The sequence below is a fragment of the Ranitomeya variabilis genome, chromosome 2 (assembly GCF_051348905.1).
Source record: "Ranitomeya variabilis isolate aRanVar5 chromosome 2, aRanVar5.hap1, whole genome shotgun sequence".
NCBI lineage: Eukaryota > Metazoa > Chordata > Amphibia > Anura > Dendrobatidae > Ranitomeya > Ranitomeya variabilis.
The window spans coordinates 448,668,457-448,687,191 of record NC_135233.1 but is presented as its reverse complement, the minus strand read 5'-3'; the positions used below and the strand labels follow the sequence as shown (position 1 = coordinate 448,687,191).

The 18,735-nt window shown below is 41.4% G+C and overlaps 1 protein-coding gene across 5 annotated transcripts in view; it reads left to right on the top strand.

Moving 5' to 3' along the window:
* Positions 1 to 1,564: 1,564 nt before the first annotated feature.
* The window catches only part of TEAD1 (TEA domain transcription factor 1), a 345,319-nt gene continuing 328,148 nt past the window's right edge, over positions 1,565 to 18,735 (top strand). For 2 of the 5 annotated variants that reach the window (XM_077287238.1, XM_077287237.1), the window contains exons 1-2: positions 1,566 to 1,839; positions 3,549 to 3,668. The gene's annotated coding sequence lies outside the window, so the exon portion shown is untranslated. Of the gene's footprint in view, positions 1,840 to 3,548; positions 3,669 to 18,735 lie in introns of all 5 variants that reach the window. The other 3 variants (XM_077287235.1, XM_077287236.1, XM_077287239.1) reach the window with 3 other exon arrangements.

The following is an 18,735-nucleotide window of genomic DNA, read 5'->3' as shown; positions in this document are numbered from 1 at the left end:
TGGATGGTGTGTATCCAGATGCCCTGGACAAAGGCAGAAGATGAAACACTGTTTGGGGCAAGTCATATGAGGCTGTTACTGTGTAACACTATGGTTGGATGTATCTTTGTCCTATAGAAGAAGCAGTGGATGATGTGTATCCAGATGCCCTAGACAAAGCCAGAAGGCGAAACACTCAGTTGGGCAAGTCATATGAGGCTGTTTCTGTCTAACACTATGGTTGGATGTATCTTTGTCTTATATTAGAAGCAGAGGACAATTTTTCAACTGCATGGTGTTCATCCAGATGCCCTAGCCACAGCCTGGAGGGTGAAATACTGGTTTTAGCAAATCATAAAAGGCTAATACTGTTTTACACTATATTTGGATGTCTCTTTGTCCTATAGAAGTAGCTCCAAAAGATCATTTCCCTGGATGCTGTGTTTTGTGGAGGAGCAAACACCAATCCATGGTGGTATAAATGGAGACATCTAACTTATGAGGCCCTTGAACAAACCATAATAACACGTGAGTGTGAATACCGAAATCTGATTGATCTTATGTTTTGAGTGGTCCAACATTATGAATATGATGGTTCATGGACACCATCGCAGCGGGATCACTTCTTTTGGTGTAAATCCCTCTGTCCTCTATACACGAGCACTAAGCTCGACCGAGTGTTCATGTTTTCAATGGGGAGAGAGGAGAAAGATGCCGCAAGACAATTCTGGCAGCTACTTATCTCCCCTATAAACAAAATAAAGTCGTGAGGCCCCCTATACACTTCAGATGATGCTGAAAATGGGGGCTGTTAAGAGAAAAGAAATGCTTTTACGTTTTTGGTCAGATGGATTTCACTGATTCTCCTATATCTGGATATTGTCTATCCGTTTCCCCCTTTTTTTTGTTTAAATTTTCTATTGTTTTCCAATATTTTCTTTTATTTTGCAAGATCTCATCTGTAATTATTATGGACCTCAAGATAGCATTGATAAAAACTACAGCTCGCCCGCAAAAAAATATCAAGCCTGACACGACTATCAGCCAAAAAATAAAAAAGATATGGGTCTCACAAAACGGTGAAAAAAAAACATCTTTACTTCTGGCAAATTTCATTTTTTCATCACACAGCTACATAGATCTATTAATTGTGCCATTTTTATTGCTTTTAAGGTTGAAATTGTATTTTTTTATTTTAATGCACTTTTATTTTTTTCAGTACACTATATGGTAAACCGAATGGAGTCCGCAAAAAATGTCTGTAAAAACAAAAAACATTTCTGGCTCTTGAGGTGTTTAATACACTGTGTTAAAAAGCCTCTGAAGATAAAGAAAAAAGTCAGAGAGTCCAAATGTTTGTGTGAGTACAGGACACAGTGACGGACAGCCGCAGCCATGCAGTCCTCGTCAGTGTCCCTCACAGATCAGATTCAGGAGCGCTATCTCCCCCTCAGGTATCTTCCCGCTCAAACTCGTACCACGTGACCGCGCTGAGGGCGGGAAGCGCGCGGCTGCAGATGTGGGCAGAGCTGACAGATTTTTTTTTCCCCGCCCCCTTCGGACTTCCCCGTGACGTCAGGGCACAGCCCCCCGGGGCTGGTTGTGAGGGAGGAGCCTGACGTCACCCGGGACACGCCTCCTCCGCTGTTCGGTCCTGACGTTCATTTCATTCCTGTCCTCATTCCGAGCATTCCTCGCATCGCTCGCGCCGAGTTCCCGCTCCCCTCACCGTGCTCGGCCCTCCCCGGGGTGCTGCCCCCCCCACCCGCAGCCAGCAGCTCCGCGGACAATAGGCAGAGTGGGACAAGTTGCTGCTGCTGCTCCGCTTTGTGGGGTGTCCTCAGCCGCCCGCCCGGAGGGGTAAGTTCTGTGTGTGTGAGAGGAAAGAGGGGGGAGTCTGTCAGGAGAGAGCCGGGGAAGAAGGGGGCAGTCACAGGGAGGTGGGCTCTGTGAGGCGAGGGGTGCGGGAGGCCCACACCGCACACTTACTGGAGGGGGGAAGGTGCAACTTACAGATTTGTGAAACTACAGTTTTTTTGTTTTTTTTTTGGGGGGGGATTACAGTTCAGTGTTTTGGGGGTTGCATTGTATGTGTAGTTTTAAGGGGGTGCATTGCTAGTGTTGTGGTTGTTTTGTGGGCTATTGCATGACTCGTAATTGGTTAGTGTAGTTTTTGGGGGTGCGTTTCATGTGCCATAATTATTTTTGAAGGCATTGGATGTGGTGGTTTACTGCAGACTTTTTTTTTTTTTTGGGGGGGGGGCATTGGATATGTCATAGTTTAGTGCAGACTTTTGGGGGGCATTGGATGTTGTGTTGGCTTAGTGCAGACTTTTGGGGGGCATTGGCTGTGTCGTGGTTTAGTGCAGACTGTTGGGGGGGCATTGGATGTCGTGGTTTAGTGCAGACTTTTGGAGGGGCATTGGATGTGTTGTGCTTTAGTGCAGACTTTTGGAGGGGCATTGGCTCTCGTGGTTTAGTGCAGACTTTTGGGGGGGGCACTGGATGTGTCGTGGTTTAGTGCAGACTGTTGGGGGGCATTGGCTGTTTCATGGTTTGGTGCAGACCTTTGGGGGGCATTGGATGTGTCATGGTTTGGTGCAGACTTTTGGAGGGGCATTGGATGTGTCGTGGTTTAGTGCTGACTTTTGGGGGGGCATTGGATGTGTCGTGGTTTAGTGCTGACTTTTGGGGGGTATTGGATGTGGTTTAGTGCTGACTTTTGGGGGGGCATTGGATGTGTTGGTTTAGTGCAGACTTTTGGGGGGGCATTGGATGTGTTGTGGTTTAGTGCAGATTTTTGGGGGGCATTGGATGTGTTGTGGTTTAGTGCAGACTTTTGGGGGGCATTGGATGTGTTGTGGTTTAGTGCAGACTTTTGGGGGTATTAGATGTCGTGTTGGTTTAGTGCAGTCTTTTGGGGGGCATTGTGTGTGCTGTGGTTGTTCTGGGGGGTGCAAGTCAGAGTTTTTAATTCTAAAGCTAAGGTTCCTTGTGATTAGACATCCTCAAACCCCTTATTCTACAGTATCTTAAGTCTAGTCATGTCTGTCAGCATCCATGCTTTTTAGTTTTTTTTTTGGGTACTTTGTAAGCTATGGGGGGCCCAGACTAACAGGGCAACAGTACAGTGACCTCTCCGCCACAGTCAGAGGCTTTTTGTAATGTTGAGGTTTCTCTGACCATTCTGTGATTGTCATGTTATGACTGAATATTGGGGTACAATACAAATTTTGGGAGTGGTGGTCAGATGATTTTGATCATGGGGTACATGACAAAGGATCATGATCCTTTACAAGTTCTTGTGGAGTCCTCTGACCCACTCGACAAATCTGACATAATAAAAAAAAATATATAAAAGCCAAGGAGGGGAAAAAAAGGGGAATTTTTCAAATTTTTTCCAAAAGAAGGAAGAACTTTGCCTGGGAAAGGGAAACCAGCCCACAGCAGCAGACAATCCCCCACTCACCCCCACTCACCCCCACTCACCCCCACTCCTGTAATGTCCGCTCCCAGAAGCTTGTATAGAGAGACATGAAAGTCAAATCTATTCCCTCCCTTTCTTACAGGGCTGCTCCTCTTCCCTCCAAGTTCAAGTGTCAGTGTCTGGAGTCAGCAAAATCCCAGAGAATAACGGAGAGAGCCAGGAGCAAATCCAACAGGATTCCTCCCAACAAACTTCCCTTCTGGTAGGAAAAAGCATCCTCCTCCTCCTATAATCTGTTGCTCCCTGGCTCTGCTGCTGCATCCGCCTGTGTGGTAGAGGTGCAGATCTGAGCACAGACTGCTGCCTTGGTGATGTGTGTGTGATCATCTGTCCTTTTATTTGTGAAGTGCAAACATATTCTGCAGTCATGTACCCACTTAAGCATACTCCTACGAGAAGGGAGGTTGGAAAAAAAAAGAAACAAAAAGCTGGTGAAATGAAAAGCCCAGGAAAAAAATTGATGACAAGAAACATAATAAAAAAAAAATGTAAACAAGGATATATACACGTTTAATTTTTGGAACTGGATTTTGATCCCTTATCCAGTGACAGTATTTCAAACCAGTCACATGTGCAAGAAGTACCCTGGGGGGTGTGTGTGTGTGTGTGTGGTGGTGGTGGTGGGGGGGGGTTTGGGGGAAATATAAATATATATTTTTTGTAGAATTATATATTGTTTTAAAAAATATATGGTGTATACAATTTACATCTCTTATAATGGTATATGTAATTTTGTATGTACATAAAAATTTTTTTGTATACAATTGCATATACCATTATAAAAGATGTCAAATGTGTATCAAATATTTTTGAAAAAATTATATATATAATTTTTTTTTTTTTTCAAAAATATGTGGTGTATACAATTGACATGTCACTTATTGGTATATAACTTCTTTTAAGAAACTCTCATCAGGTAACAATATGATTTATAAAGATATATATTTTGTAACATGTACGGTATATTATTTTACATGTTAGTACTTTATTGCTGTGTCATAAGAACAAGACTAGACAGGTGTTACATTATCACACTTTTTGTATTATAAAATGACACTTTTAGGTTAGAAATCATCCAATAAAACTAGCCTATATTCTGAGTTGTTTTTTTTTCTTTTATTCAAATTATTCTTAATAGTGTCATTGTTTTATTTATTTAGCGTTTTGGAAGCTGGCATTACAATCTCTATGTGACTATAGTCAATCTTTATCATTCAGTTTTATGGTTTATTCGCATGCTGCAGATTCATTGCAAATATTTCTGACATTCAAAATCTGTTCTCTTCATCTGAGTTTTTGTATTTTTTTTATATGACAAGCAGATGTAGATTATTGCAAACTGCACTCAGATGACTAGGCAACTAAATACCATAAAGTGCTGTCAGACGATCAGATAATGGATATTTCATTTTTTTACATTAAAACCATTTTTGTTTGGTGTACATGTAATGTTATAGATTATCGTGTTTAAAATGTAGGAAACAATATTTCTACTTTGTCATTAGGAAAGGGTTAAATACCTTTCTGCTTGTGAGGGTAATTCAGTTTGCAGATCAGGGGCATGTAAAGAGCTTCTGGCTCTTGCAGGTGGGCTCTGACATTCTCAGGGGGTGCAGCTGACTGCTTTCCACATGTTTCTACTTGTTTCATGCGAGGCCCATGTAGTTTTAAAATTGAAAAGAAAGGGGCGGTGACTCCAAAACTCCGCTCACTCCTACCCTGAATATTCCAAGGTTTCTTGGAAATGTGATGTTGGAGCTCTAGCACTGCCTACAGTTCTTGTATAACATTTTACAAGCTTTTATTCATTTTCATTTCACAATGATATGTTGAGGGTTCAGTCTTGTAGAATTGGTTGGGAGTGTCTTTTATCTCCTAGATACCATTAATTATGGCTGTGTGGAATGTATTTAGGGATGGAGAACTTCTATTTAGATGTGTCTGCTGCATACGATTCCCGCGAGAGACTGGAAGCTATTTTAATGATGAAATAATGTACTGTAAATCCCATAAGCACAGAGCCTGAGGGTTTGGTTAAACCTTTGTACGGAAACCAGCTTTTACTAAGGAGCACTCTAAAATGCTATTGACTTTCCCCCATGATTCTTTTTTATTATTATTATTATTATTATTATTATTATTATTATTTTCATGTGGTAATTCTCCATACAGACCTGTTGTGATCTTTTGATTTTATTTTTGCGCTTATCTGATTTATGCTAAATGATTTTGGTCTGTACAGTTTCTTCTATTTTTGTCAGTAGTTCGGTTTATCGAAAAACATTTTAAAAAAGTATTCACGCTGTTTACGTTTCTATTTATCGCTTATATTTGGAAATTGTATTTTAAAAAATTAGAAGAAAAAAATCCTTCACATTTTTTAATGTATAACGACAAGCAATCTGTTTATTTAATAACTTGTAATTCTTTACTTAAGACTCGCTTATATACCTTTTCAGAGTTTCAAGCAAGTATACTACGGACACATTTTTTGCACTAGTGTTACTGCCTCTACGATCTGACCTTGGGTCTAACGACAGCATCATAGATCCCTTAAAATGCATCTATTATGCTCTTGTGACATGGCCCATATTCAGGAAATTCTTCAATACCTATTATGTTTAATGTATATTTGAAGTTCTTCATATTGGCACATGGGCATGGAACCATGCATGGACTAGGACTAGTTATGGTTGAAAATTTTTTGTTTCTTGTTGTATTTGATTTTTTTTCTTGTTAAATTTTGCTTGCTAGAATGTTGACCAGCTATTCTGACTGTAATTTCTTTAAGTTTACTTTTTAATGTACTGTATGTACTTTAAAAATATGATTTTAATACAATCAGACTATAAACCCACTGATAAAGGGCCTTGTCAGATGTGCAGCCCTCCCACTACCCCTTTTTATTTATTTTTGGGGATATTTAATCTGCCTTGGTCAATGTCAAATCTGTTACATACACATCTTATTATTGTGCAGATCCGTTTTTTTTTTTTTTTTTATGGATATGATCGTGAGTAATACAAAGCTTATTAATACCAAATGTTATGGCTCTCATTGTTTTTGTCAGTTTATGGATATTGATGTGAGAAGGTTTAGAAAAAAATCTTGCATTTTTTTTTCTTTATTTTTTTTTGTTTCTCCAGACTGCCAAAAGTCCAGTTGATGGCCGTGTTCGTGCTTTGGCTGTCTTTCAGACCTTCTTTTCAACTAAATTGGGAAAGCTCTTGTTTATTAATGATTCAGACTCTAATTGCTGAAATAATGCTGTCATTTCCGTGTTGTCAGTTCCAAGACTGTGTGGCACAAGGCATTGTAATTAATGTGGAGATGTCTAATGTGTAACATTTTTCTCCTTTCTTTTTGACATTTTGTATTTTTTTTTTTCTTCCCTAATCATGTTGTAGTGACACAGACCCTGTACAAACAGGGAGGCTTAGCAATTTTTTTTAAAGGGTAGATAGCCTAAAATGACTTGATTTGTGCTGGCACTTGAAGGCTGCTGGAATAAAAAAAAAAAAAAAAAAAGCCAGGTGTTTTGAAGCATGCTCACCCTCCAGGCACACACACTCATTGTGTGCAGTCAAACTCTGGCCCACTGCATGAATCTATAAACCCTTTCATGACTTGCACTCCTACCCACAATGCCATGCACACCATTTAGCAGGCTGCTTATTCATGATAGAGGGTATTATTTTTTTTTATTTTTTATTTTATTTGTGCTGTTAGAGCATCATTCTATTTTGTCATGCAATTGTCCTAACTCGTTTCTTATCCCCTCCCTGCCAAAGGTATTCTCTAGATCTATATGCAACTGTATAAACATACATTGGCATATGCATACTTTTTTTTTTTTTCTTATAAATGCAGTGGGAGAAAAATAATGATGTACAAAACAAATGTTTTATTACTCCCTGTGTTAGATTATGCCCATCTTAGCCTAGTGTTCATCGCCATACATAAATCATCAGGATATATGCAGGGATTGCTTAAATAACAATTCCCTGGTGAATTGTGAATCTAATATAGATGAGCAATCCAAAACTACACTAATTACTGAATCTTCTTACCAACCAATATACTGCCTTATATCATTTTGTTATCTTCTCCTATAAACCCCTGAACGTAAACATCCCCACCCCCCCCCACTAACGACTATGCACCAGCAATTAACTTTTGGTGAGTCTTTGATGTTGCAGATTTTCGGCACTCGTTAAGTAAAATGCGTTACATGCAGTTAAAAGAAAAAAAAACAAAAAAACGCAGCGTAAAAAAAAAATTAATCATGGGAGCTTAGCCTTAAACTTCACCTGCGGAAAACCAAAGCAATTCCAAGTATAGCTTCATAAGATGATGGAATTTCACTCTGAGCACTTTCCTGCTTTTAAAAGCTTCTCCAAACCAGATCTCAACTTTGAAGCGTTTCCTGTTGGATTTCTGTGAACAATGTTAGATATGGTTTCTCTGAAAACAGAGTAAAGGCCCCGTCTCACTTAGCGACGCTAAAGCGATCCCGACAACGATACGACCTGTCAGGGATCGTTGCTGCGTCGCTATGTGGTCGCTGGTGAGATGTCAAACAGTGAGATCTTACTAACGATCGCAGCTGCGATCTCACTGTTTGACATCTCACCAGCGACCTGTAGCGACCTGTACAACGATGTCACATGGGAGCTATTATGAGGATTCAGTGTCTGAGTCGTCAACGAGGTCGTTAGTAAGGTGTCAAACACAGCGATGTGTGCTACCCAGCGGGACCTCAACGATCAGAAAAAGGTCCAGGCCATTCCGACACGACCAGCGATCTCACAGCAGGGGCCTGGTCGCTGCTACATGTCACACATAGCGAGATCGCTACGGAGGTCGCTGTTGCGTCACCAAACTTGTGACTCAGCAGCGATCTCGCTAGCGATCTCGCTTAGTGAGACGGGGGCTTAAAAGGGTTGATGAGTCTCCATGTAGCCGATATCAGATGGGTTTCTGCCTGCTTGTTTTTAACACTGTGAGTCAAACTTTGTCTTGCAAGACAATCACTATAATTGTGTACTGTATTTTGAATGTTCTAATAAACTTTTCTCAAATTGCTTTATGTAACCCATGCATGGCTTCTGATAGTCAGAACCAGCCCACGATCAACACCTAAGGGACGAGCATGTCTTCTTTTGAGAAGAGTACATGAGGGGGTCCTGCAATTGCCGTACTTCTGCTCCGCAATGAGTTAAGTTAGCAGTGGATGACTCAATTCTGAAGCTGACATCTGGTTGCTTTCTTCACCTGTAAAAGAAAAGAAAATGCAAATACAAGAGGCTTTCCATCACCCCAGTGCGATAAAAAAATGCTGCTGACACAGTTTAACAGGGGCTCTTAGTGGACTGCTCTACCTCTCTCTATTGTTAGGCTAGCAACAGGCTTCTGAGGCCCAGTCACCATATGCTCACTAAACGCTCCTGATAAGTTATCGGATAATTCTGAGCTTTCTGATAGCGTGGATGGTTGTGTCACCAGCCACAGAGTTCAGTCTACGTTGCCTCTTGTTCAAGTATGCTTACAAAATCCACTGCTTGTGTAGATTTTACATTGGAATTCCAGCTATTTCTTTACTATTTCATTGTCAAAATGATATGCAGACTGCAGCTTCAGGAATTTTCAGGATTTTATCATTTTTCTTTTCTCATTTAGGAAATAAATTTATTCCAGAATTAGATCTGTTTATCTTTATCATACAGTACATAGGTAACCAACACTAGGTGACTTGTAAAAGCAGGCACTGCTTTCCATGAACTCTGAATGGCATCTAAATCCTCTTGTTTAGTTCTGTTGCTCCTTACAGTAGTACTGAAATTCAGTTTCTGAACCGGGAGTCTCAGGATGCACAATTTCATCCCAGACAAAGTGCATTTGATCTGTAATGTGTTTTTTTTTGTTTTTTTTTCCTCTTTTTAAGCTTTAGTAAACTGCAGTCAACAGTGACTGAAATTTGCAAATGATAAACTTTATTATCACTAAATAGCATATATTCCACATGGTACATTCTTGTTATTCCTTTTTAAAATACAATGTCCCCAATAACTATACAATTTGTCAGCATCTAGTATGACAGTTCTTGAATACTTTAGAGGTACAATTTCTTTCCACTTGATTGTGGTGGAGTGAAGTAGGGAAGACTGAAGCGCTAATGTATTGTTCGTTGTTTTTTTTTTGTTTTTTTTTTGCGGTTCTCTTCTATACCACAACCTATGGCTAACTAACATATTTTTGCTCATTGATTGCACGAGATGGCTACTTTTAGCAGTGTAACTCCACGTTGCTTTTAAGGAATTAAGTATGAAGTTTAATGTTCTGAAAACCCACTTTTATTTTGGAATCTGAAAGTATTTGTTAGATTTTTAGTATGGTGAAATGAGATGCATTATATGACATTGCACTACTCTGTAGAGCGGTACGTGAGTTCCGCTTGATACTGGAAATTAAGTCCTCATTTAAATTTCTGACTTTTTCAAATTTGTTATGTCCGACAGGCCTATCATGTTTGTTTTTGGGTAATTGGGTGATTCAGTGCTGTCAGTCAAAATCTGTTGCTTGTCTGAGATTTAAAATATTCTATTCTGTTTACTTCCCTTGATGGGTTAAAAACGCCAAAGGTTAAAGTTCATTTTAACCCCTTTCTGACATTAGACGTACTATCCCGTCGAGGTGAGGTGGGCCCGTATGACCCACGTCATATGCGATCGGCCGCGCTCACAGGGGGAGCGCGGCCGACTATCGCAGCTGACATCCGGCACTATGTGCCAGGAGCGGTCACGGACCGCCCCTGGCACATTAACCCCCGGCACACTGCGATCAAACATGATCGCAGTGTTCCGGCGGTATAAGGAAGCATCACGCAGGGAGGGGGCTCCCTGCGTGCTTCCCTGAGACCCCCGGAGCAACGCGATGTGATCGCATTGCTCCGAGAGTCTCTTGCCACCTCCTCGCTGCAGCAGGCCCGGATCCAAAATGGCCGCAGCCTCCGGGTTCTGCAGGGAGGTGGCTTCACAGCGCCTGCTCAGAGCAGGCACCGGGAAGCCAGGAGCTGTGCATGTCAGATCGCCGATCTGACACCGTGCACTTTAAAGTGTCAGATCAGCGATCTTACACTATAACATGATGTCCCCCCCCTGGGGCAATGTTATAGTGTAAAAAAAAAAAATATATAAATATTCCTATGTGTAAAAAAAAAATTAAAATTCCCCCCCCCCCCCAAAAAAAAAAAAAAAAAAATATTGTTCCTATAAATACATTTCTTTATCTAAATAAAAAAAAAAAAACAATAAAAGTACACATATTTAGTATCGCCGCGTCCGTAACGACCCGACCTATAAAACTGTCCCACTAGTTAACCCCTTCAGTGAACACCGTAAAAAAAGGCAAAAAACAAAGCTTTATTATCATACCGCCAAACATAAAGTGGAATAACACGCAATCAAAAAGACGGATATAAATAACCATGGTACCGCTGAAAACGTCATCTTGTCTCGCAAAAACGAGCCGCCATACAGCGTCATCAAAGAAAAAATAAAAAAGTTATAGTCTTTTATATAAAAGTTTTTATCGTATAAAAGCGCCGAAACATAAAAAAATTATATAAATGAGGTATCGCTGTAATCATACTGACCCGAAGAAAAAAACTGCTTTATCCATTTTACCAAACGCGGAACGGTATAAACGCCTCCCCCAAAAGAAATTCATGAATAGCTGATTTTTGGTCATTCTGCCTCACAAAAATCGAAATAAAAAGCGATTAAAAAAATGTCACGTGCCCGAAAATGTTACCAATAAAAACGTCAACTCTTCCCGCAAAAAACAAGACCTCACATGACTCTGTGAACCAAAATATGGAAAAATTATAGCTCTCAAAATGTGATAACGCAATAAAAAGCATCTTTCAGTGTGCGACGGCTGCCAATCATAAAAATCCGCTAAAAAACCCGCTATAAAAGTAAATCAAACCCCCCTTCATCACCCCCTTAGTTAGCGAAAAACAAAAAAATATATTTCCATTTTCCCATTAGGGTTAGGCCTAGGGTTAAGGCTACAGTTAGGGTTGGGGATAAAGTTAGGGTTGGGGATAAAGTTAGGGTTTGGATTACATTTACGGTTGGGAATAGGGTTGGGATTAGGGTTAGGGGTGTGGTTAGGGTTACCGTTGGGATTAGGGTTAGGGATGTGTTTGGATTTGGGTTTCAGTTATAATTGGGGGGTTTCCACTGTTTAGGCACTTCAGGGGCTCTCCAAACGCGACATGGCGTTCAATCTCCATTCCAGCCAATTCTGCGTTGAAAAAGTATAAGTGTTCCTTCCCTTCCGAGCTCTCCCGTGTGCCCAAACAGGGGTTTACCCCAACAAAAATTTGGGGGGGCTAAAAAATATTTTTTTGGGGAAAAAAATGATTTTTTTATTTTCACGGCTCTGCGTTATAAACTGTAGTGAAACACTTGGGGGTTCAAAGTTCTCACAACACATCTAGATAAGTTCCTTGGGAGGTCTAGTTTCCAATATGGGGTCACTTGTGGGGGGTTTCTACTGTTTAGGTACATTAGGGGCTCTGCAAACGCAATGTGATGCCTGCAGACCAATCCATCTAAGTCTGCGTTCCAAATGACGCTCCTTCCCTTCCGAGCTCTGCCATGCGCTCAAACGGTGTTTCCCCCCACATATGGGGTATCGGCGTACTCGGGACAAATTGGACAACAACTTTTGGGGTTCAATTTCAACTGTTACCCTTGGAAAAATACAAAACTGGGGGCTAAAAAATAATTTTTGTGGAAAAAAAAATAAAATGTTTTTTTTTTTTTATTTTCATGGCTCTGTGTTATAAACTGTAGTGAAACACTCGGGGGTTCAAAGTTCTCACAACACATCTAAATAAGTTCCTTGGGGGGGTCTAGTTTCCAATATGGGGTCACTTGTGGGGGGTTTCAATGTTTAGGCACATCAGTGGCTCTCCAAACGCAACATGGCATCCCATCTCAATTCCTGTCAATTTTGCATTGAAAAGTCAAACTGCGCTCCTTCCCTTCCGAGCTCTCCCATGCGCCCAAACAGTGGTTTACCCCCACATATGGGGTATCAGCGTACTCAGGACAAATTGTACAACATCTTTTGGGGTCCAATTTCTTCTCTTACCCATGGGAAAATAAAACATTGGGGGTGAAAAGATCATTTTTGTGAAAAAATGATTTTTTATTTTTACGGCTCTGCATTATAAACTTCTGTGAATCACTTAATGGGTCAAAGTGCTCACCACACATCTAGATAAGTTCCTTAGGGGGTCTACTTTCCAAAATGGTGTCACTTGTGGGGGGTTTCAATGTTTAGGCACATCAGGGGCTCTCCAAACGCAACATGGCGCCCCATCTCAATTCCAGTCAATTTTGCATTGAAAAGTCAAATGGCACTCCTTCGCTTCCGAGCTCTCCCCGTAGTATATGGACAATGACGATTCCAGAATTCGCGGCAGACTGTACCCGTCGCTGATTGGTCGAGGCAACCTTTATGACATCATCGTCGCCATGGCAACCATTATGACATCTACGTCGATACTGTGCCCGTCGCTGATTGGTCGAGGCCTGGCGGCCTCGTCCAATCAGACGTGGGATTACCATTATGACATCATCGTCGCCATGCTGTGCCCGTCTCTGATTGGTCGAGGCCTGGCGGCCTCGACCAATCAGACGCGGGATTTCCAGGACAGACAGACAGACGGAAAAACCCTTAGACAATTATATATATAGATATATACACATGCATGTTTTTCTTAAAATCTGACTTGAAATTAGATTAAACCTTTCCCGATTTAGGTAATTAGGATTACCATCATTATTTGCCAAATGCCAGAGTGACAGAGAATGTTTTAAGGTATTTTTATTACCTACTGCAAAGTCAAAACTTTACATACATTAAGATTACTATGCCTTTAAGCCCTTAATGTCTAATGACTGGCAGAGTCCGTCATTGGACTTCTCTCCCTGTTTGGTGCGGGCTCCGGCGATGTGCCTTGCACCTTTTCTGGCACATGACAGCTGATCAGCTGACATGTGCCCCTAACTGCCACGGGTAGAATTGTGATCTACCCGCGGCTGTTAACATGTTAAATGCTGCTGTCCAACTCTGAAAAAGACCACCTTTGAGCAAGAAACATAATATAAAACGTCAAGACTGGGCCGAGAAATATCTTAAGACTGATTTTTCAAAGGTTTTATGGACTGATGAAATGAGAGTGACTCTTGAGGTGCCAGAGGCTGGATCAGTACAGGGCTCCTCTCTGACTCAGACGCCAGCAAGGTGGAGGTGGGGTACTGGTATGGGCTGGTATCATCAAAGATGAACTAGTGGGACCTTTTTGGGTTGAGGATGGAGTGAAGCTCAACTCCCAGACCTACTGCCAGTTTCTGGAAGACAACTTCTTCAAGCAAGTGGTACAGGAAGAAGTCGGTATCTGTCAAGAAAAACATGATTTTCATGCAGGACAATGCTCCATCACATGCCTCCAACTACTTCACAGCGTGGCTGGCCAGTAAAGGTCTCCAAGAAGAAAAAATAATGACGTGGCCCCCTTGTTCACCTGATCTGAACCCCATAGAGAACCTGTGGTCCCTCATAAAATGTGAGATCTACAGGGAGGGAAATCAGTACACCCCTCGGAACAGTGTCTGGTTGGCTGTGGTGGCTGCTGCACGCAATGTTGATCGTAAACAGATCAAGCAACTGACAGAATCTATGGATGGAAGGCTGCTGAGTGTCATCATAAAGAAAGGTGGCTATATTGGTCACAAATTTTTTGGGTTTTGTTTTTGCATGTCAGAAATGTTAATTTCTAAATTTTGTGCAATTATATTGGTTTACCTGGTGAAAATAACCAAGTGAGATGGGAATATATTTGTTTTTTATTAAGTTGCCTAATAATTCTGCACAGTAATAGTTCCCTGCACAAACAGATATCCTCCTAAGATAGCCAAATCTAAAAAAAACCCCACTCCAACTTCCAAAAATATTAAGCTATGATATTTGAGTCTTTTGGGTTGATTGAGAAACATAGTTGTTGATCAATAATAAAAATAATCCTCTAAAATACAACTTGTCTAATAATTCTGCACACGGTGTATATATATCGTGAGTAGGGAGTTTTCTGGCTTCCTTTGAAGAATCAAGAGGAATAAAATATTGTCTTGTTTCATAACAGGAACCTTTATTTCCATTCTTTGCCTCTTTCCTCTTACCAGTGAGAAACCTACTTTTCTTTTGCATGAATTAAACAGTTTACCATTTCTGGGCATAGGCTCCTGCTAGTTTCCATAACTGTGACATCTGTTTTACAAGAATTCCATGTCTCATTCAGGTCTCTCCTCTCCATCTCCTGGGGGCACTTTTCCTGTACTGACTGCTGGAGTTCTTTTACCGCCTTCTGACCTTGTACTTACTTCCATTCAGCTTCTCACAGTACAGAGAATGCAGAAAATTTATAGGAGCACCCATCAATCTGCAGTGGTCCTTGGCTCAATTCCAATTCTGGGGCCACACTAGCATGGAATTTGTGTGTTATCACCATGGTTGTGTAGTTTTCTTCACGCTACTCTTATTTCCTGCCACACTTCGAAAACCTGTGTGAGATGAGGGGATTAGATTGTGAGCACTTGAGGATAGTGATGGCTATGGATTGTACAGCACAGTAAAATTTGCTGTTGATGTTCTCATTACTTGAAGATGTGAGTGGACGCTTAAAGATCTTAAAGGGAATGTCAGTAGGAAATTACCTAAGTACATTTAACTCAAAAACCTGATTTTTTTTTTTTTTTTACACATCTAAATTTGTATTAAAAATTAAAATGTAATTAAAAAGTTGCAGTTTTCACACTAGCCACAGGGTTTGTTTTTTTTAGTTTTTAACTTACTGTTTCAGGAAACGCATGCATAGCCACAATTGTCAGACCCTGACCCTCTGTTAGGCCTTTGTCACACGTCCTGTTGATTCCTATACCGGAAGAAACCACACTCTGTGAGATCCGTAGTCTGTGTCCGTGTGTATGTATGTGACGTGTGCTGTCAGTCTGACACGTATGGAATTAAATGCTACATAGAAATTTAAAGTTTTATGTATTAACTAGATGGTGGCCTGATTCTAACGCATCGGGTATTCTATAATATGTATGTATATAGCAGCCACATAGTATATAGCACAGGCCACGTAGTATATAGGAGTACTGTGTGGCTGCTATATACATATATATTGTAGACTACCCGATGCGTTAATACAAGCCACGCAGTAAATAACATAGCCCATGTAGTATATAACAGTCCACACTGTATATACAGGCCACATAGTATATAACACTGGCCATGTAATATATAGCACAGCTCACATAGTATCTAACACTGGCCATAGAAGTAAATAGTCCCATACAGCTTCATATGATACATGAGTACTCCGCACAGCTGGGGCCACCGTACACATAGATCACTACGCTCGGGCCCGGCCACTCACCGTGTAATTAAAATAAAAAATAGTTATATCCGCCGGGGTCCAGCGAAGCTGTGCCGATGCGTGGCTGCCGCCATCTTTCATTCCCAGAGTTGCATTGCGAAATTACCCAGATGACTTAGCAGTCTCGCGAGACCGCGAAGTCTTCTGGGTAATTTCGCAATGCATCTCTGGGAACGGAAGCTGGCGGCAGGCGCGAGCGCATCGTCGGACGACGGAAGTTGAGAATAGCAGTTTTTTTGCTTTTTTATTTTTAACATTATATCTTTTTACTATTGATGCTGCATAGACAGCATCAATAGTAAAAAGTTGGGGACACACAGGGTTAATAGCAGCGTTAACGGAGTGAGTTACCTGCGGCATAACGCGGTCCGTTACCGCTGGCATTAACCCTGTGTGAGCGGTGACTGGACGGAAGTATGCGGGCGCCGGGCACTGACTGCAGGGGAGTAGGGTGGGACAAATTCTGACTGTGCCCATCGCTGATTGGTCGTTGCAGCCAGGACAGGCAGCTGGCGAGACCAATCAGTGACGCGGGATTTCCGTTACAGACATACATACGAAAGTACCCCTTAGACAATTATATATACGAAAGTGCCCCTTAGACAAATTATATATATATATATATATATATATATATATATATATATATATATATATATATATATATATATATTAGATAGAGAAAGCTGTTAACTGGGGACTGATAATATTCTGGTGAAGGGCCAATAGCAATAAAGGCTCCCAGCCTATTAACCCCTTAATCCCATATGACATACTATTCCCTCGTGGTGACCTGGGACTTAATTCCCAGTGACGGGATAGTACGTCATAGTCGATGGGCCGCGCTCATGGGGGGAGCACGGCCGATGGTGCCGGATGTCAGCTGCGATAGTCAGCTGACACAACCGGCCGTGATGTGCCAGGAGCGGTCACGGACCGCTCCTAGACCGTTCCTGGCACATTAACCCCCGGCACACTGAGATCAAAGATGATCGCAGCGTTCCGGAGGCATAGGGAAGCATCGCGCAGGGAGGAGGCTCTCTGCGTGCTTCCCTGAGACCCTCGGAGCAACGCGAAATCGCGTTGCTCCGAGGGTCTTCTACCTCCTCCTTCCTGCAGGCACGGATCCAAAATGGCCGCGGGGGGCTTTCAAGCACCTGCTCGGAGCAGGCGCTGGGAAGCATCCCTGCAGTGCCTGTGTGATCACTGATCTGACACAGTGCACTGCAAAGTGTCAGATCAGCGATCTGTCAATATAATGTGATGTTCCCCCCTGGGGCAATGTAATTAAAAAAAAATAAATAAATTCACGGGGGGAAAAAAAAATAAAAAAAATTTCCTAAATAAAGAAAAAATATTGTTCCAATGAATACATTTCTTTATCTAAATAAAAAAAACAAAACAATAAAAGTACACATTTAGTATCGCCGCGTCCGTAACGACCCAACCTATAAAACTCCCACTAGTTAACCCCTTCAGTGAACACCGTAAGACAAAGAGGCAAAAACTACGCTTTATCATACCGCAAAACAAAAAGTGGAATAACACGCGATCAAAAAGACGGATATAAATAACCAAGGTACAGCTGAATACGTCATCTTGTTCCGCAAAAAACGAGCCGCCATACAGCGTCACCAAAGAAAAAATAAAAGTTATAGTCCTCAGAATAAAGCGATGCAAAAATAATTATTTTTTATGTAAAATAGTTTTTCTTATAAAAGCGCCAAAGCATAAAAAATATAAATGAGGTATCGCTGTAATCGTACTGACCCGAAGAATAAAACTGCTTTATCAATTTTACCAAACGTGGAACGGTATAAGCGCCCCCCCCAAAAAGAAATTCATGAATAGCTGGTTTTTGTTCATTGTACCTCACAAAAATCGGAATAAAAAGTGATCAAAAAATGTCACGTTCCCGAAAATGGTACCAATAAAAACGTCAACTCGTCCTGCAAAAAACAAGACCTCACATGACTCTGTGGACCAAAATATGAAAAAATTATAGCTCTCAAAATGTGGAGACGCAAAACAATTTTTTTGCAATAAAATATCGTAGTTACTCACCGATAACGGTATTTCTCTGATCCCATGACTGCACCATGGAGAGAGGGATCCGCCCTCAGGGACAGGAAACCCACAGGTTAAAAAGGCGGGACCTCTCCTCCACCTCAGTTTGGTTTACAGAGCCTTAATAGGACTTCAGCTGTAATTTAATTGGTTATTTACATGCACAAAAACATCATATACATACATATGTATTTTTTTTTTTTTTTGCGACACCACGTGACTAAAACAGTAGTAGTGTGCACACCCATATGTGAAGGGAGGGAATACAAGGGTGCCGTCATGGGATCAGAGAAATACCGTTATCGGTGAGTAACTACGATATTCTCCTACCCCCATGACGGCACCACGGAGAGAATTTCAAAGAATGTGTATTTAGGGTGGGATTACTGCCTCCAGAACTCCCCTACCAAAGGTTAAGTCTGGAGAGGGAGATAGGTCAAGTTGGTAGTGCCTCAAGAAAGTAGTGGGAGAGGACCAAGTGGCTGCTCTACATATCTGGTCAATCGATGCTCCCGCTCGCTCTGCCCAAGAGGTTGCCACCGATCTGGTTGAATGGGCCTTAATTGTCTCTGTAACCTCTTCTTCGGATGAGGTATATGACAAGGTGATGGCATCTCTTACCCATCTCGCCAACGTGGTTTTTGATGCTTTGTGCCCCTTGTTTGGCCCCTGAAAACAGACA